The following is a 20,763-nucleotide window of genomic DNA, read 5'->3' on the forward strand; positions in this document are numbered from 1 at the left end:
CATGGCAGCCCACTGGCAGACATGATGCTGGAACAGTAGCTGAGAACTCTGCATCCAAACACACAGGAAGAGAGAGCCACTGCGTCTGGCTTGAGCTTTTGAAACCTCAAAGCCCACCCCCAGTGACACTTCAACAAGACCATACCTACCCCAAAGGCTACACCTCCTAAGACTTCTCAAGTAGTTCCTCTTCCCAAGAACTAAGCATTCAAATATATGAGCCTACTGGGGCCTCTCTTATTCAAACCACCACAGGTGGTTTAATTTTTCAATTTATTTTATTATGAATGTAAAATATGTGTGTGTTGGAGGGCTTGTATGCAACATAGTGCATCTGTGAAGGTCAGGGGACACTGATCTGGTCTTTAGAAATGAAAACTGTGTATCTGTTTATAAACAGCTCCTTTATTCTCTACAAGAGCTTCTTTACAGCCCATGTACAGAAGTCCTACTGGTCCTGCCCTGAAGTGCTACTTGACACACGTCATTTCTGAGTTCTAGAATCCTGTTCTTTCCCTGACCCCATTCAGCTCAACAATAGATAAAGCTTACCTGATCCTAGTTCCCAGATATCCTACTGTCCTCCACTGGTCTCCTTGACTCTCCCTCACTTGTCTCTTTTTCTGTAAGGGTAAAGAGGATACATAGCTCATCCCTGAGCTGAAAGTGGACACGTGTGTTCTGTGCCTTGATTTCACTGACTGGCTTCCTGCAGTGTGCTCATCTAAGATGTCTATCTGCATCCTTATTCTGTATCTCCTATGAAGGTTCCTTGGTGACCAGAGTTCTGATCTTGTGCCAGGATCTGGGGCTGTATCACTGACTTGAAACAGTGTAGCTTACAAGCTCTCCGAGCCAAACAGAAATAGATAAAGCAGAAAGGCTCTCCAGATCTCTAAAGGTGGCTAGGTTTCTTTCAAGGACTGATTTTTTTTCCTCCCTTGACGTTGATAGAAGTTTATGTCATTGTAAATAGTCTAATGATCATCAGGGTAAGTCTCCCTGTGGCATCTACTGCTGGGGGAATAGAATGAAACACAGTTAGAATCAGTATCATTGGTCCTAAGAGGTACTGGAAAACCTTGATGCAGGCAAAAGGAAGAAGGGGCTTTCAATGGCCATGCTTTTTGGTAACATGGCTATCTCTCCTGTTGTCAGTAAGGTAGGGTGAACCAAACTGTTCTGAGGTTATATTCATCTGGGTTATATTCTGAATGACTCCGTAGAGCCTGCAAAGGCTAAAGACATTTCTTAATTTCTCTGCATTTCTGTTCCTGGTCCATAAGACAGGGATCATATCCCATGGGATTTGTGTGAGAATTAAAGAAGAAATCACCGGAAAGCACAGGCCCAGGTCCAGCACACAGCAACATCTCAAGTAAATCACACCCAAGGCTGTCAATGAAATTGAACAGCACAATGGATCAGGACACCCAAGACACTTCTATTTCTGTATCTCTCAAGGTTTTCTCTCAATACTTTAAGGGAAGCAGTCCTTGCTCTGCAGGCAACTTTTTGTAATTGCATGGCTTACAGCTCTGAAGGCTGCAAGGTTTATAAAACTGAAAATTCCAGGATTCCAGCCCAGGTCTAAAAGTGTCAGGCCTCCTGGTCTACCTGCAAGCCATTTTCATGCCTTGATGACTTGTTTTTCTATGGGTGAGTCCAAGAAGGAAGGAGGCTGTCCTTATCCTACAACTGGAGGATAACCCTTTGCTCTGCACCCTAGCTGCTGGGAGTCAGGGTGAATAATCTCCATAGTTCCCCTCTTCACTCACACACACACACACACACACACACACACACACACACACACACACTCAACCATACACTCACATACTCTCACATACACTCACACTCATACACCACACACTCACATTCTTCTACACACACAAACATGCACTTACATACAGACAGACACACTTACATACATACTCATACACACACTAACACACACCACACATACTCAAACACACTCATACCACACACAAACACAATGACATACATTCACACATGTATGCACTTGCACACACAGAATATACATACATACTCATGCACACACCACTCAGTCACACATTCTCACTCACACTCTTATACCACACACAAACACACACTATATACACTCAGACACACACTTACATATGTACTCACACATATACTCACATATTCATACACATTCAAACACAGTGACACATACGTATATACCCACACAGACTTCATACATGCACTAACATACAAACAACACACACTAACATTCATACTTTCACACTCACACAAATATACCACATACATTCACATGCACACTCACATACATGCACACACACACACACACACACATACACACACACACAAATACACAAACTAAAAGATGTTCTCCTGCCTAAAAAGTGCCTAACCAGGAGGCCACCCAATATCTGCCTGTACTGTGCAGCTATCTAAGCACGTGTCCAGGCCTACACTCATCAGCAAATTCTTAGGAGCCAGAGAAGCATCACTGAAGGCTGAGATAAGAGCCCCTCTGTAAATACTCCCCACCAGCACACCATGTGATCATCCCTGCATTCAAAGGCAAAAAGGACAGATGACATTCTGCTCCAATTTGCATACTAGTCAAGAAACACAATCTTAGTAACACATGCAGCTTATCTTCCTTCCTTCCTTCCTTCCTTCCTTCCTTCCTTCCTTCCTTCCTTCCTTCCTATCACCAACATGCTGCGTATGTTGTAATCCATTAGAAAGAAATTGGCCAGGAGCAAAGCTTAGTGGTTGATCAATTACCTAGCATGCATAAGACTGTGTGTTCTATCACCAGCACAATGGATGGACGGATGGATGGATGGATGAGTGGATAGCTGGGTGGGTGGGTGGGTGGATGAGTGGGTGGATGGATGATGTCATGTAGATAAACAAGTGCAGGAAGGCAATGCTGGTCTGATGTGGACCCCATTCAGGCACCTTCTTGGCCTTAATTCTCAATCTCTGATCTTTGTTTCCTACCTTTGTGAGACAAGAGACTTTTTCAGATCTACTTGCCTCTGTTAGAATGATCTGATCAGTCAACACAGGACAGTCTTAGGGATCAGATTCACATGAGTCAAGGGCCCTGTTCTTTAAAAGAGACAACTCTACAGCTAACATGAATGAAACACTATAAATATAATTTTTTTTCTGAAAAGTCTATGGCTATCTTCCAAATGAGCTCTGTAAATAATTAAACTTTAAGCAATTCATAGTGGCTGGCTAAGTACACACAGCACTGTGTGGGAAAATGAGAACCCTCCTGGGGCTGCTAGGATGTGGAACAGCAGAAGTACTACAGGCTAAACTTTGCCGGCTGGTTCCTGAGGTCTTCTCAGGGATGACAACAGAAACACTGCTCCTAAATCAACTCTTCTTGCATTCTTTGTTGCTTCTAAAAATTTTTTAAAAATTGAAAAAAAAAAAAAGGACCTTCTAGGTAACAGAGAAGCCATGCCTACTTCTAGAGATGTCTTCAGGCACATGGCTGATTACGTTCACATTTTTCAGTCTTGCCTGATTCAGAAGGAAGACAGACATTTTATTCCTAGCTGTTGCTCTCACACAGATACAGGCTATTCAACGGGGCCAGTCAGCCATGCAGCAAGACCCCATGAGCCGCTTTCCAAGGCAGGCTCTGTGCATTGCCCAGGCAAGATGGAGGAGTAAAACCTGGCTTCGTCCTCAGGACACTCCCAGGTTAGTGAGGTGCCAGCATCAGAGGGAAGCATAAAGAGAGAGTGACCAAGAGGCACTCTTAGGAAGGAGGCTCACATCAATCAGCTGAACCTAGAACTCCACTTCGGTTCCATACCAGCTTGGCAGAGTTGCCTTGGTCAAGGGTGAATGTCATTACCACAGTGACTTGAATGGCAAGAGCAGAAATTGTTGCTTGCTGCTTTGAAAGCCCTACCTCCTTGCTCACCATCATGGGAAATTCCAGGCTACTTGGTGGTGACCATTCCCCCGTGACGTGGGAACGTGTGCTCCCATGAGTCACTCCACACGCCTCAGCCATGGTATTTCCAGCTGGGCGTTGACGAGACAGAACTGTTCCCTAATGCTTAAGTAATAGAGTGGGAAATAGTTGACGAAAATATGAAAAGGTTGATTTTGATTACACATACAATCTCTTCTTTCAAGATCAAAATGCATTTGAGCAGGTGTGAGTCATTCCTTCCAGGGCTGAGAAGTGGTTTATACATTAAGATGGTTAGCTAATTGGTTCATTTTAGAATAATGGCTTTCTTGGTTTTCTGCATGCATATTATAAAGACTCAAGATACAGATAAAAAAGATCAATGCAGGACTCCTCAACACCAATAACTCCTGCCAGTATATTGCTCTATGGGGGGGGGGAGGGAGGGAGAATGGATCAAGAAACACAAACACTTTCATCACAGTGAGATCCTGTTATAGCCCTTACAAAATAAACATTAGAAATCTAGCCACATATAAATTTAATAGAAAACAAGAGAGACTGAGATTTTTTAAAATTCTAAAACTCAGAATTTGACTCTTCAGAGATGGCTCTATGGATACAAAAAGCAACGGATATCATTAAGATGCTGTTTGTCTACGTGTTTTCATTTAAACAATAGGAACTGAGAGATTTTCCTAAAAAGATGAAGTGTACAGAGCACTTACAACTTTCCCATGACTTCCTCACGATACTTCCTGGTAGGCTGGGTATTTTGTCTTGTTTGCTTGATCAAGAGGTGTGTGTGTGTGTGTGTGTATGTGCATGTGTGTGTATTCATGTGTGTGTGCATGTGTGTGTATGTGCATGTGTGTATGTGCATGTGTGTATGTGCATGTGTGTGTGCATGTGTGTATGCATGTGTGCATATGCATGTGTGTATGGATGTGTGTGTGCATGTGTATGTGCATGTGTGTGTGTGTGCTTATATTCAGCTGTCACACTTCTCGCTGCTGTTGGTTTTGATCATCTTAGCTGTTTATTTGACTCAATACTCCCCTGAGGTCATTTTCATTATTTTTCAGTTAGGTCTTGGTGGGATAGATTTCACACAATGATATATAATATTTGATGGAACAAACATGTTCATAAGGCATTTACTATGTGCCTGGTACTGTTCTAAGCACTGTAACTACAACTACAGAGATCACAATAGAGCTAGAGGCAGATAGGTGACAGACAGACAGAAGACACAGTAACTGAATCTCTAAAGACAGCCCAAAGTCTCTATTTAACAGATGAAGCAACCAAGATAAAAAGAAAGGCCAAGCACCTTGCCTGAATTATAGCATTAGGAAGGAATAAAAACAGAACCCAAGCCCAGGCAGTCTGCTTTGGAGTGGATCCTTAAAGACTTCCTGCCACAGGGCTATTGGGTGCTAATTTACGCATTGCTTTTGTTTTGCAAAGAGTCTCCTTGTTGCCTTTAGACTGGAGCAAAAAATTAACTAGATGAATATATTGCAGACCACGTTCCTTTTCCTGTCTTAGACACTATTCTACTGTTCTCAGGGATTTGGGAATTGACAAGAAGGCATCTACAGTGTGGCCTCTTAACCTGATAAATCAGCTCTTCCATCACTTCAGGAAACTTTCTGATATTATGTTTTCTAATATTTTTCTGCTTTCTCTTGTCAAGTCCACAGCAAGAACATAAAATATCCTTACACTGAATTATCTTGAGCCACTTAACTACTATCAAATTATTATTTATTCTGCATTCTCTGTGATTTTCTCTTTATCTGTAACTTCTCTGTAATAATACAATTTTCTACTTGTGCTTATTATCTCTGTTTCTTACATATGTTTAAATTGTGTGTATATGCATGTGTGCATGAGTGTGCAATACCTAAAGAGGCCAGAAGAGGGCATCAGATCCCCTGGAGCTGGAGTGACAGGCAGTTGTGAGCTGCCTGATGTGAGTGCTGAGAACTGAATTCAGGTCTTTAGCATGAGTAGTTTTTACTCTTAACCACTAAGCCATCTCTCCAGTCCCTTCTATTAAAAAAATCTCTTTTTCTACATTATTCAGAATTTTCTTCTGTGCCTTAAGCTCTTTCCTATCTCGTTCCAGCTCATTTTGTGGTTTGTCTTCTTGTTCTGATCTTTTGCTTTATTTGTGTTCTCATTAAATGACTGTGCACTGCAAAGCAAACACTGTGCACAGCACAATGCACTTGCCAGGAACGCGCTTAGCGTTTTAGTTTTATCTTGAAGGCCGGCATTCTTCGTGTCCTGAACATGGGTTTCCCTCCTTGGAATGTTTGTACAAAGACTGTAGCTTTTTTTTTTTTCATCTTATGCCCAATACAGATGATTTTTTTACTATCTATTGGTTGCATAGGATATGGGTTCAGATGAATTTTCCTTGATATCATCCTGCCTCGTATAGAAGTTTTTAATCTTTCCTGCATTGAGCTGAAGCTTGAAGGCTAGTTAGCTTCAGTCTTTTTTTCTGTAGATGAAATATGTTACGGGAAGAAGGACGCTGGCCCAGCTAGACCTTAGTGGGGTCTGTTGCAGTAAATCTCCAACCCAAATCAGCCCATGCAAAGAAAACACAAGTCAGTTACTATGAATACAAGCTGCGTGCCTGGATCAGGCTGATCTCCCACTACACTGCTATAGTCCCATCTGTGAGATCCCTTATAACTTGCGGTTATCTCTAGGCCATGTGCCTCTGCTCCATCTTCCTTCCGCCTCCTCGTCATCCTCTCTTCTTCCCCTCTCCTCCTTCTCCCTAAACTTTTCAGCTCCACCTTCCCTTCCACTGCCCAATCATTAGCTGGCTCTAGCCTAGCTGTTAGCAACTGCCAATCTGGTCTCTGTTTCTACAAAGCTATTTTAATTTTTAAGAACTACCCCAGTATGTCACATAGTCAGAATCATATAACTTGTGGTGTTATGCATGCCTACTTCTTTTTGTTTAGCACATGTCTTCATGGTCCTCTGCAGTGTAGCACTCATTAGATCTTAGTGACCTGGGAATCCTTAATTTCATGACATTCTTGAGTCCAGTCTTTTCTGTACTCATTCATTTATTTCCTGGATGTTTGGATCATTTTCATCTTCTGGTATTATGAACAATGCTGCTGTAAATATTAGCACACAAATGTGGGAGAGGGGTTCTCCTCAATCCTCATTTTCAATTCTTTGGGGAATATAGTTTGAGTAGAGTGACATGGTTGGTAAATCAGCTACCTACGGCAATCCTAGATTTAACACTGAGTAATAGCAGACACTGTCCTACACAGTATCCATACATCCATTTTTACTGGCAATGTATGACTGGTCAGTTTTTCTATCCATAGTTACTGTTCTCTTTTCAATATCATTGTTGTTATCTAATTCAATTCTTAATTATTTTATTATTGGTATTTCCCTGGCAAACAGCTATAAAGCCCTATTTGCCTCAGTGTTTCCCATCTTAGTTGCTCTGTTTTCTGGGAGAAGATGCTTGTCACGGTTTTCACACACATTGGTAAGAGCATTGGTAAGCTCTTTCCTCCAAGTAAACTCAGGGGAGGAGCGAGGACGTTGCTCATCAGAGACACAAGAAACAAGCAGCATAGCAGCATAGCTTTCCCAGTGCTGCCATATCAGATTGTCACAAACTTAGTGGCTTCAGACAACACTCTGCTATCCCCAAGTTCTCTAGATTAGATGTTTAATGGAGGTCCCACCGGGATAGAACTGTTTTCTAGAGGTTTAGAGACAAAATTTATTTCCTCGTGCATGCCAGGCCCCAGAAACTTCCTGCTCTCTTGGACTGGCAGACAAGGTCAGCCCTGCAGCTCCTCCCTGACTCTGTTCCATGCTCCTCCCACATCCTCCCTCCCACATCCTCCCTCCCAGAGCCTCCCTCCCACATCCTCCCTCCCAGAGCCTTTCTGACACAGGAGTGGCCTCTCCCTTGTGTTGCCTGTCATTAGGTTGCAGCCATTTGCAGAATCCAGGACACCTCCTCACCTACAAGTTCTCCATTAATCACATCCCCCAAGTCCCTTTGCCCTGTAAGATGACGTGCATACGGGTGGGGGAAGGTACCAAGGAGCCAGATACGAATGGGTGGAGGGATCATTCTGTCTAATTATGCAAACAAGTAATGATCAAAGCACCCAGCGTTAACTGGGAGCGCCTATGTGCCTGCCGGGAGCCCCTCTAAGAGCTTCCCTGGCATTAAATAATTTTGCCCTTGTGAGGTTTGCCCTCAGACATTGCAGCTCTTATCCCATGCATTCACAATGTGGAGGACGCTTTAGTGCCAAGAAAGGAGAAAACTTATCTGAGGTCTCACAACTGGTACATAATAATGCAAGATTTTAGCCTAGCAGTTGAGCACAGAAGCTTGTACAATTGAAAGGTTCTTTACAATCTTGGAGACTTCCACCCAAAGAAATAACTGTTTCCTAATCAGGCTCCTTCCTTAAGACATAAAAGGGCCCTGCCAGTCCCTTAGGAATGGCTGCATACCCAAGGAAGGAGTTAGAGCCTCGGGCCATGACAGTACAGATCTGGACTGTTCTCAAAAGGCCAGTTTAGTGTTGAGAGTTAAGTGGCTCAGTCACCACTCTACTGGGTTAATGGAGGATGGTGGAACTTTTAGAACATGGATCTAGTCAGATCCCCTGGGCTATGCCATACCCCTTCTTCTACCTGCTTCCCTGCCTCCTCCCCCAAACACTTCTGCCATAACAGGCAGTAAGCAGCAGAGCAAGGAACCATGGGCTGAAACCTCCAAAACCAGGAGCCAACACAACCTTTTTGTTTTTTCTTGCTAATCATCTTAGGTATTTTGTTATAGGGATGAAAAGTTGACCAACACAGCCAAGCTGGGATTTGGTGCCAACTAAGGATCTGGAACGATGTTTATCATTTTCTTTATAGATGGTCCCTGACTGAGAAAGATGTAATCTCAAAAAGACATGCTAAAATGTTGAACCTTGTCTAGTAAATTATCTTTACTGGTCAATGTACTCACATATTGGAAGTTAGATAATATAGATAAGATCAATCTATGGCCCACAAAACTTGATCTTCATAAAGCACAAAACCAAACAAACAAAAAAGAGGGTTTTTTTTTTTTTGCTCAAATTTGTGACAAACTAACAGAAACAAATCCTGACCTAATATAACCTGAGGCTATTCATAGTCTTTATTCCATTAGTAGCGAACACGTCTTTAACTACAAAGATATTAATGTGTTTGAGTATCAGGTGCTACCCCAGACTCTGTTGGGAATGTTATTAATATGTATATTATTAATATATTCATCCCATTGCCTCTTTAAAGCCTGAAATGCCCTTTTTCCAAAACACATTTACTCCCAAAGGCCTGGAGTAGAGGCTTGTGGGCCACTGGAGGCATACAGTTGGTATATACTTGTTGAGTGTACCATCAGTGCTCAGCGAGCCCCAACTCCATCTCCACCTTACCATGGTTCCCTCGTGTGCGCATCAGTGTGTAGCCTCCTTAGCCATTTTATCTGGGGTCCTTTGTCCTGATTTCAAATGCATAAGCTCCCAGTCCAGGAACTAGTCCATCATCTTTTAAAAGCTAGCTCCCCTCTTTAAAATAACGCTATCTGACTCCGATGTACCTAAAGGAAACATATGGACATGAGGAGCTACTGTGATACGGCTTATGGACAGTGCAGGATGGTTTGCGTGGAATGGCTCAGCGGTATAGATCGCCATGGACAACAACGCCTTAAACAGATTGTTAAAGCTGCTTGGGCAGCTCTTAGAAACTCCATTCCTAAGGAACCAGAAGCAGGGGACAAACTAGCTCAACAAACATTATCCCTGGATCTTAACCCTATCGCTGTCATTTCATGACTAGCAATGGCTAAGGGTGAGTCCTTACTGGCTGAGGGGGCAGGGCTTTGCTGCCAGACTTCTGTCTCTTCACCCTTAACTGGAGCTGGTTCAGTCTGAAACAACAGAGCCTGGGATTCTTAGGAGAACCCTTAGGGGTCAAATACGTACTCATGAACACAAACTCTAATAGCATTAGAGTTTGTGTTCATCAAAAAAACCTTCCTCTTCAGCCAGCTCAGCAGCCTGTGGAATGTAATGCATGTTTCATACCGATAAAATGTAATTTGTACAGCTAGTAAAATATGTTCATTTATATGCATGTAGTAACTCATAAATAACCAAAGGAATCAACAGTTTATCAAAATTTCATCTGAGGTCAGTGAGTGAGCAAGTCTCTCCTGCCTTCCCGGGCCTGGGAGCTGTGGAGTCAGCCCAGTTCAGAGCTGACCCATGATGAACTTATTAGTACAGTACTTGCTATGCACTGGACTCTGCTGGGAAAGGCACAGGGGAGAAGGAAGCTGCACAGTTTACATTCACTGACCTGTGCCGCTACTGCATAGCTGTCTAGCTAACACAGAAGTGAGATCTGCTCTTCCCCTAGGTCTGCCAGTAATGAAAGAATTAGTTGATTGGCATGTCTGGTGAGCCTGCCCCCCATCACAAATAAGACACAGTGTCAATGGCAAGAGAGGGGTTATTTTGGAGTCAGATTTTATGTTTTGCTTCTCAAAATTAGAAGTCTTGTTTTTAATTTACTATCTGATAGCAAAACATATTACCTTATAATCATCTCTACCCAAGCTCTGAGCATCACTGTGGGATTAAAACATCAACCTCCAGGCCTCAGACTGAACTCGGGTCAAGTCAGAGTTGGGGAGGGCTCTGCCTTGGTCCCAGTACTGCCTGTGCCCTTCCTAGAAGGGTCAGGCAGCATCAACAATCCCAGAACATGATCCATGGCCAGTGCTAGTGCCCTCTGCCCTTCTCTACAGTCACAACAGGAAAATCAGTCACTGGTTTCAGCCACATCCAGCCAATAGGCTGCTTGTGAGATCTGCTAGTTCTGATGAACAGATGGTGACTGAGGCAGGCCGACTGGTGGGGAGGCACCAGGCCCTCTGAGCTTTCTGAACCTTATGATTGCTGGCAAAGAGGGGCCTGGTACACACTAGGGAGTGAGTGTCTGCTGTGCAGGAGGGTCACCTTCCAGGATCCAAAGCCTGGGGCCCTGGCTACCACCTTGCCCCATTGCATCTTTTCCTGTTCTGCCATCCCAGGTGGATGGCCTAGCTCCAAGTATCAGCGGGTTCTGCTAGATTCAATTCCTAGGACCAGTGAGATGGCTCAGTAAGTGAGCAAGCCTGATACTTTGAGTTTGACCCCTACATGGTGGGAAAGGAGAACAGACTCCTGTAAATGGCCTGAGTGGAGTTGGGACATTTTCCCAGTGGCTACCCAAAGCTTGCCAGTGTGTTTGCTAAGAAACTTCAGTGCTCATTCCTAGGGTCTGGCTCCTGTCTGCTTTTGCTGGGACCAGGTAGAAGTAGCAGCTTCTGGTACAACGGGGACAAGCCTTGCTATGTGGCTTGGTTATTTCCCTACCTCCAACTCCCTCAGATCCTGAGATCCTCCTGATGGGAGGACTGGATGCTATTGTGGGAAACCCCAGAAACTCCCAGTGACCCCACCTCCCATATACACACTCACACACCACGAACTCACCCACCTCAGCCACCGTGTCTTACCCACAATTGTGGACTGTATTCCTGAACCATGGGCCAAAATAAGCATTTCTCCCCATCCGATACTTCTGTCAGGTATTTGGTCACAACCACAAACCTATTGAACCAATCTAGCAGTTGGTCCTAGAGGAGGCCAGTGACGTCAGGAGACACTGTAATAAGCAAATACAAAGGTTCCTTGGGAAACCAGCAAAACAAAAATGGAGGCTATCACCAATCACTGTGGTTCAAGTAGCAAGCGTCCTCCCCAGGCCCTTGTGTTAGATGGGGACTTGGTTACCAGCTGATGACAAGTGATGGGTGGGATCCTGAAGGCTCTGAGTTAATCAATGGATTAATGCACCGATTGATTCATAGTGCAACAGCATTATTGGAAGGTGGGGGAAAGAAGAGGTGAGGCCTGGTTGGGAAAAGTAAGCCACAGAAAGGATATCCTTAGGAGCTACACCTTGCCATGCCCGCCCCTATACTGCTTTCCTGGTCCCCAGCCATGTTTTATTGGCCCACTTCATGTTGCCTCCCCACTGTGATGGACTGAAAGCGTGAGATACACAAACCTTTTCTCCTTTTCCTCCTCTTTGTCAGGGATCTCATGTCAGTGATAAGAATGTCTCCCCCCCCCCCCAAAAAAAAAGCCGGGCGTGGTGGTGCACGCCTTTAATCCCAGCACTCAGGAGGCAGAGGCAGGCAGATTTCTGAGTTCGAGGCCAGCCTGGTCTACAGAGTGAGTTCCAGGACAGCCAGGGCTACACAGAGAAACCCTGTCTCGAAAACAAACAAACAAAAAAGAACGTCTCCCATCCACAGAGGCCATCTTAGGAGCTGCAAACACAAGGCTTGTCTGGGGAGCCGTGCAGAAGTATATCAGACAGTTGGAGATCTAATTCCAGGCCAGTTCCAAGCCTCGGATGGTCTGCTTTTCTTACATATGGGCCACAGTTAGATGGCTGTCAAGTGTTCTGAGGCTCGTGAATCTATAAAGAAAAGTCACTAATTAGAAAGTCTTAACAGCCAGGCCCTTTTCTTTCTTTTTCCTAGGAATAGCTGACTCTGCAGTTAGGAAAGATGCCCTCCCCCGAGACAAGGGAAGAAAGCAAATGACTACTTTCTCTGCGAAGGGGGTTGCGGTGCTGTGTAGAGAAAAGTGACTTTGCCCTGTAGACTTCAGGAGAGACATTCTCCAGAGAACAGTCTTTAATATTAGGTGGGCTCAGCCAGAGGTGCTGTCTACAGCAAAGCCAGGGGGGCCTAATCAAGCATTGCTGGATCTGGAGTGGGTGAAGGTGGAGGATTTATTTTGTTTTTCATTGGTAACAGGCTGACATGTTTTTTCTGGATGAGTGTGTGGTACATGTGAATGTATATACACATTTTAGCATGTGTGGGCATGTATGTACAGGTAGGGGTGGGTGTCCATGCATGTGCGTGTGAGTGTGTGCATGTGTGTATATGTGTGTGAGAGTATGTGTGGGTGTGTGAATGGGAGTGTATGTGAATGTTGCATGATTGTGCATGCGTGTGTTGTTGTGTGTGTGATTGTATTACATGTTGCATGTGTGTATGTGTGGTTGTGTGTACATGTGTGTATGTGCATGTGTGTGAGCAAGTGCATGCTTGTGTGTGTGCATGTGGGTGTGCGTGTATGTGTGTGCATGACAACATTTGTATATATGTGTGAGTGTGAATGTGAGTGTGTATGTATGTTGTGTGATCATGCATGAGTGTTTGTGGTTGGTTGCACGTGTGTGATTGTATGTGTATATGTGTGCATATGTTTGGTTTTGTGTGTGTGTGTGTATATATATATATATATATATATATATATATATATATAGCATGTGTGTGCATTAGTGTATCTGTACATGTGTGTGTGCTTGTGTGTATGGTTGTGTTGTGTGTGCATGTGTGTGCATAAGTGTGTGTGTGTGTGTGTGTGTGTGTGTGCATGGTCAAGTGGCAGCTGCTATTCTGGAGAAGCTGAGTCACCTACTCTGTACTGCACACTAAGCCCCATCACCTTGCTTGTTATAGACACAGCTGGACACTTCCCTTACTCTGGCTTCCCCGGAGACTGAAGCTAGAGAGCTGCTGAGCAGAGGGGCCAGCCAGTGCCCTCCCACTGGCAGCAGAGGCCAGAAAGCAGGCTTCCCTTGGAGTGTTACTGATGGTTTGTCTTCACAGGATTCCCCTCACCTCCCTCTACCAGCCTCTCTCTTTGTTAAAGAGAGTTATGTGCTGTGCAGGATTTATTGGCTATATCTAGAGACCTACTTTCTCCAAAGGCAATGTTGCAGACATCTCCTCTCCTCTCCTATCCTGGGGTGTAAAGAGATCTGCAATGAATAAGAAATGGGAGAAATTTAAGACCTAAAAGAGAAGGGGGCTGGATAGTACAGGGCAGGCAGCTCTGGGAGTAGCCCCATGGAGGAAAGGAAGATCACTTCAATCAATTTTCCTCTCAGCCCCGCAGAGAACTTGAGTGAGGACCCATTCTGGGTTTGAAAAGAATCTTCTCTTTCTTTATATAATATGTTCAGGACTTTGGGGGAAAATACAAGCCACGCTACTCTCACGGGACACGCGTTAGGTTTCCAGGGTCCCACTCATTCATTTGGGAAAACTGTGTAGCCCTTGAGATGTGGCCATGAACATGATGGCTTGTTTCATGCAGTTCCCAGTCGATTAAGGACATCTTAGCAAAAGAGCTCCTGTCAGTCACCCACCACCCCACCCCACCCCTGCCTAAAGTAGCTCCAATATGATCTTAGATCTCCTACCTCCCACTCCTTACTGACATCACATACACACCACAGAACACCCTCTTGTAGTGCACCGTATAGCGGTTCCATCAAATCCATTTTCTTTCTCTGCAGGACCCCTGCCTGTGGGGGACACTTTCCACTGCTGCTGACTTAGAATTGTCCATATGGTACGATCTATAATAAAAGATGGCTAGAATTGGCATGATGCTTCCAGACAGGTTTTCTGAATCAGTGCATGGCTTGTTACATCCCCCTGCCATCCTGATGTCCCTGTTCATGAGAGCAGTTGATCCACCAACCTAGCTCCTCCCTTGAATGGAAGTGGAGTAGAGCACCCAGCTGACCCACAGTGGATAGAAACCACAAGGAGAACGGAAACTGTGCCATTAAAAGCTGCAGAGACACCGGGGGTGTTCACCTACCTGGGTTGATACATTTCCAAAATGGCCTCCTTCTCTCTACCTTGCTCCACCCCCAACCCAATCTTCAGAGAGATGCAGAATTCTCTCAAACATAAATCAAGTTTGCCAGAAATCTTTTGGATTTCCATACCGAAATTTTAACTCACTAAAGTGATTCCTGCTTGGGTTTTTGCTTTTTTAATCTAACCTCCTTCTGTGTCACTCAGCCCAACCCTAGCTCAACGCTCCAGTAATCTCATACCCCACCCTCATCTACGGAGTCCCCAGGAAACCAGATGCTTAGTGCTGGGTTTTTCCAGTTGTTGTTTCCATTCACTGGGACATGAGTCCATCATTTTAGCTTGCTGGCTTCTTCTTATACTTCTGACTTCTGTTGACATTATCATATCTAGCCACTTAAAATTAAGTACCCTGTTCTTATCATTAATAGTCATGTTCTATGCATATGCAGCACTTATAGTCTTTAGTCATGTATCTATGCAGTGGCTCTCTTTTCTACTTATTTTCTATGTCAGTTGAGGTATATACCCCATGAAGCTTTGGCCATGCCTGTTTTCTTCACAGAGGTAATTTTAGCTCCTTGAACAGTGCCTGGCATATACATATTGGATGAAGCAATGAACACACACTTGCTTTGAAAGAATCGTGATTAAAGCAGTAGCGATAGGAACTCACATGAACACCCCACATGTCAGAGATGTTCTCAAAGTGGAAAGCATATTTAAGGAGGGACAAATCTGAACTAAAGTGGCTCCAAAATAGCAGTGAAAGACTATTTCTGGGTAAGACATAAGGCTGGTTCCAGAATCAATCCAGAATTTGAAGTCACACTCAAAGAGAGACTAGGCTTCATGTTAGAATCTCATGGAGCCGTTCACACAACAGGAACTTCAAGAGGCAGTCCCCCTGCCTCTCCATCTCCTCATGACAAAAGACACAGCATCCCAAAGGACTAGGGCCTAATGAGGTCCAGAAATCCTAGAAGAATTTAAACTCCTTTTCATTCTACTGACAGAGTTTTAAACCGAGTTAGACTTCTTGGTAATAAAGTATCAATTCATTATAAGTTTTGATGATTGCTAAGCATAAAAGTAAGATTTATTAGAAACACATTTCCGGTTGAGTGGGATGAAGAATCTTCTCTGGACTGACATTAGTATTTGCTTGAGTGAGATGGCTTCAGAAGCAACTGTTTCTACTTATTGTGCTCTAAGATGTAATTGCCAAGATGGCCTGCTCGCATAAATACATAGGTAAGTACATTTGGAAGGCATATGGCTGTGTTAGAGACATTGCTCGGTTCTTCAAACTCTTTCTGATTTGTATCCCCAGACTAGCAAGTGGTCTGTCATTAGGAGTTATTTTTATTGCTGGAGACCTGATAACTCTGTTACACCCTCCTTCATATTTTTAAAGCTAAGAATTGAAACTCACCCAACTTGCAAACAGATGTGTTGCTCCATCGTTAGATCACCTCTTCTAATATGTCAAGAGGTACACTAATGTGCCTCTATTAAGACTTATCAAATGATAGGCCTAGGAGAGGCAGCTCAGTGGTACAACACTCATCAAGTATGAACAAGGCCTTGAGTCTGATCCAAACACACACACACACACACACACACACACACACACATCCAAATACATAATAACATACACATTATATAATATACACATACACAACATATGTATACACACACACATATATGTGTATATATATATATATATATATATATATATATATATATATATATATACACTCAACATGCACACACATATACATACAACAAATGACTTTCATTTGTATATTTCTTTCTATAGAACATGTTTAATATACATAAAGGATTAGAAAAATTAAGCTGATTCCAATATACTATTTCTTATTCAATATTATCAGATGCTCTGAGTATTGCAATGCAACTTTGGGGTTCACATGTAGTTCATTCATTAGTGGACAATGCCTGTCAAAGTCCCAATCTCAAAGCAGTCAGCCAACTAGACTTACCTTCATTATCCTGCAGCAACTGACAGGAGCTCTCTGTAGGAATACAGAATATGAAAAATACAAGGTTCTTTTTTTAAGACCCATGTCTCCCCGTGTCTCCCTTTGCCCGGTTCCAGTTTTGTACATGCTAGGCAGTAAACGGCAGGATGGGGTGGGATGGATGAAAGACATACATTCCTTCAGTCGAGTAGCAAGTAGGAGACAGCAGAGGATAAAAAGAATGTGGCAGAGAGAAGCAGTCTTGTTGTCAAATTACCTCGATTCAGTTTCTAAAAAGTACATATGAAAATTGAGTATCTGGAAATAAACTCCCTCAAATACACTTCATACCTCTTGGAAAGACCTCAAGTGTCCCAGGTAGTGTTCTTTCTCTCTCTCTCTCTCTCTCTCTCTCTCTCTCTCTCTCTCTCTCTCTCTCTCTCTCTCTCTTTCTCTGTTTGCTTGTTTAATTTTTTTGTTTTTTGTTTTTTGGGGGGTATTGTTGTTTGGGGGTTTGTTTTGTTTTGTTTTAATTTTTGCTTGAGATAAAACCCAATACTAGGCAATAGCTTAACTACCAAACTGTACCAGCTTTGAAAGCCTATGCTCTTGCAAGTAGTTAGCTTGGGTTGCAGACTTAACCAAAATTTTCATCTTGGAAGGATCCAGACAGCTAGGCAAAAATGAAGGTCTTTCAAATGTTACCCTCCCTTGGGTCCTGCCTTTTGTCTCCTTGTGTTTAGAAAATAAGGCATCCCATAGGGGTTTGTGGGCTGTGAGCCTCTTGCTGCAGGTAATTTGGGTTTGGAAGAGGCTGCCCCAGTTGCTGAGAGGGGGCTCTATTTGCCTGGAGGCTCAAGTCTAGGACCATGCTCACCCCAAGCCACACTGTGCATCCAGCTCCATGCTATCTTACTTTCAATGAGTCATAAAAACTTGAATGAATGCAGTTTGGATATGCCCAATACTTTACATAATGCTTGTAACCCACCAAGGAAGTTATTATTTGCATACCGTATGGTTATGCGATTCTTAACCTTGCCGTGTGGTGCAAGACGCACATCAGACTGCGAAGCCTTTGCAGACACCACCCTCGAGTCATTCTTCCCCTCTCCACGTTCTACCAGTGGCTCAGTCTTCCAGGCCTCGCTCTAGTTAACGATGGAGATTAAACTATGTGGAGAGACCAAAATGACATGGATCCACAAACCTCAGCTTGGCCAACAGTCCCCTCCTCAGATTCCATGAGGAGTGGTAGAAGAGCTATATCTATCGAGTGACACATTTATCTCCCTCCCTACCCTGCCCTTAGGTGGTGACAGTAGCATATAGAAAAGGCATTTGGAATTTACATCATGGGACCTGAGAGAGAACTCAAGAGTTTAAATGACACCTCTATATAACTGAGCTACCATGGTGCCTTTAGTCTGCACATTCTGTGAAGTGACTTAAAGCTGCATCCCGCATTAAGAAGCACCATCGCATGCAGTGATTGTGCTCACAGGGTCTACAACAAACTGCTGAGAAGCACTGAATTCCAAATCACACGGTGAGGGACTGTGGCAGACACCTCTGCAAAACCATCCCACAGCCCTCCCTGTCCCTACCAGCTCACCTCTGACTGAAGTGAACAGTCAACACCTCATCTAGGCTTCATCTTGCTCTGACTCAGTCCATCTCAAGGCAACGGTTAAGGTCTCATGAGAGTTACCATTGGGCCTTTCTGTGAGGCAGTGGTAGACACAGCATGAAGGACCAAGATCAAGGCCCAGCCTGGAATTCAGGTGAGTTATTTGTTATTTGGATAATCCCAGGGATAATCAAATTATACAGCCAAAAAGGATGGAAGCCAGGATGCTCCAAGCTCCCATTCTGCCTATAGATGATTCCAGGATGCAGCTGTACACATTTCTGGAGGCCTGGATAGAATCAAGCCTGCCGATCCATACGATCTTGATCACATTCTCAATGTATTAGATGGTCCTCCCTCTTTCTCTCCATCTGGTTTCCCCTCCTGCTCTCTGAGATCACTTCCCAAATAAATAACCTGCTCCAAGGCCTCTCAGAGTCTCCTTGAAAGAGACCAAGCTAAGAGACAGAATTAATAGGTTGTATTTACATATAGGCCATTCTCCACAGCTGTAGATAAACAAAGTAAAAAAAGCCAATAGTCATGCAGATTACTTCAATAAAACAGCAATCCTTAATGCACAAGTGGGAGAGTCAAGAGAAAAGGCACGAGTAAAGCCTCCTAGAGGCCTACTCCAGCTCCGCCCCGAAGTCTCATGTACAGGGGGTTGCGTAATTCCGCCCCTGTAGAGGAATCAAAACCTCTTCAAGTCACTGTCTTCTCACCATTCTGAAGAACTGTGACGTGTAGGGCAGAACAGAGAAAGAAGGCTGCGCAATCACAGCTTTTTAAAGACTCTTTTTTTTTTTTTTTTTTTTTAGATGCAGTTCAGTATCTCGCTCTCCATGGCCCTGGTTATTTTTGATTGTGGTTTAATTTAACTCTGGCCCTCTCGTCCCCATGCCTGGCTCATTGGAATTCAATGAAGAGAAACCCTGAAATTGTCTTCCTTGCACCTGTTTTGAACTTGGAAAGTCCTTGTCATGGCTCGTGCCCCCTCTGCTTTCTAGGAGAATGTAGAGATGAACATGTCATCGAATTGCATCTCCACTCTGACAGCATCAAACTCATGACCTGTTTTTCTACTTCGTCCTCTAAAGAATAACAAAAATCCTCTTCCCAAGCAACTTTCAACTGAGAATTTGCCAGCTAAGTGTAACTTGGAATTTGAATGTAATTCCTTTAGCAATACTCTAGAAACCTGCAAAAACAATGTATAACTGCCTGAGAGAGTTCCAATTTGCTGAGGGTTTCATCTTTCCCCAGAATAAAATATTCCAAACAATACATTTAAATAAAGCTTTTTGGTGGAGATTGAAGCAGGCTTCACGAGAGCCATATGTTCCTAAACCTATTAGTTGAAACGTAAGGTAAAGACCAACCCTTGTGCACCGACCACTGAAGACATTATTAATTGCTCACAACTCTCTTTGTCATCAGATCTATAGTTACTGCGTTCCTTTCAATCCAGACTCAAATCAATTGTGGTTGATAAGCTAGTGGAATAAAATCAAGCACAGGGACTGGAGAGATGGCTCGGAAGCTAAGGGCCACCCTCTGCCAGTTCCAACCAAACATGTTGGGTGATTCATAACCACCTGTAACTCCAACTCCAGGAGATTTGATGCCCTCTTCTGTCCTCTGTGCATAACTATGTGCATAGACTCCCAACACGGACACACGTGCATATGCGTAATAGTAAGTAACACAATAGAAGCCATGCAAGATAAACATAAAATAGCATTAAAGATACAATAATAATTTATTTTCATCAAAGCAGACTCTTGACCCTAAGAAGCTGGTTGCTAGTACAGACAATAAAAATACTGACAAATATATATTTAATATCTAGAGCACAGTTTGGCCAGTGCCTTTTAAATACCTTTTATTGGCCAGCTTTCTATCACTATACTGAACAACTGAGATAATCAGCTTACAGGGAGTTTCATCTTGGCTCATGGCTTCAAAGGTTCTAATCCATGCTTGTTTGGTCCCATTTCTACTAAGCCTGTGCCAGATGACAATGGGAAGAAGCAGAAGAAAGATGCTCACCCCATGGTCAAAACGTGGAAGAGGGGAAGAAGGGGCCAGGGTTCTATCTCTCCGAGGACACACCCATCAACGACCTTGCACCTCCTACCTCTGGAAGCTTCCAGTGGCTCTGATAGCACTAAGCTGTGGACTGCAGTGTCATCACATGAGAGACAGTTAAGATTCAAACTTAAGCACACCTGTTTTCTATTTCTTAAAATAGAATACTCAAAATAATAACCTTTGTTATTATTTGTTACACATGGCTTCCGAGCTAAAGGGGGATCATTTAGAGAGTTCCATTTAAAGAGAGAAGGCAAACTTCTTCCTTCCATCTGCTGTAGAGAAGTTGGCTGGTGCGGCCAGAGAGACC

The 20,763-nt window shown here is 43.6% G+C and overlaps 1 long non-coding RNA gene across 1 annotated transcript in view; it reads right to left on the reverse strand.

Annotated features, from left to right (window-relative positions):
- Window positions 1-16,830, reverse strand: part of Gm31419 — a 64,528-nt gene extending 47,698 nt beyond the window's left edge. The window contains exon 1 of the long non-coding RNA XR_001783866.1: window positions 16,751-16,830. This is a non-coding gene — a long non-coding RNA (predicted gene, 31419). The remainder of the gene's footprint in view (window positions 1-16,750) is intronic.
- Between the last annotated feature and the right edge of the window lie 3,933 nt (window positions 16,831-20,763).

This window comes from Mus musculus, chromosome 3 (genome assembly GCF_000001635.26).
Source record: "Mus musculus strain C57BL/6J chromosome 3, GRCm38.p6 C57BL/6J".
NCBI classification, from domain to species: domain Eukaryota; kingdom Metazoa; phylum Chordata; class Mammalia; order Rodentia; family Muridae; genus Mus; species Mus musculus.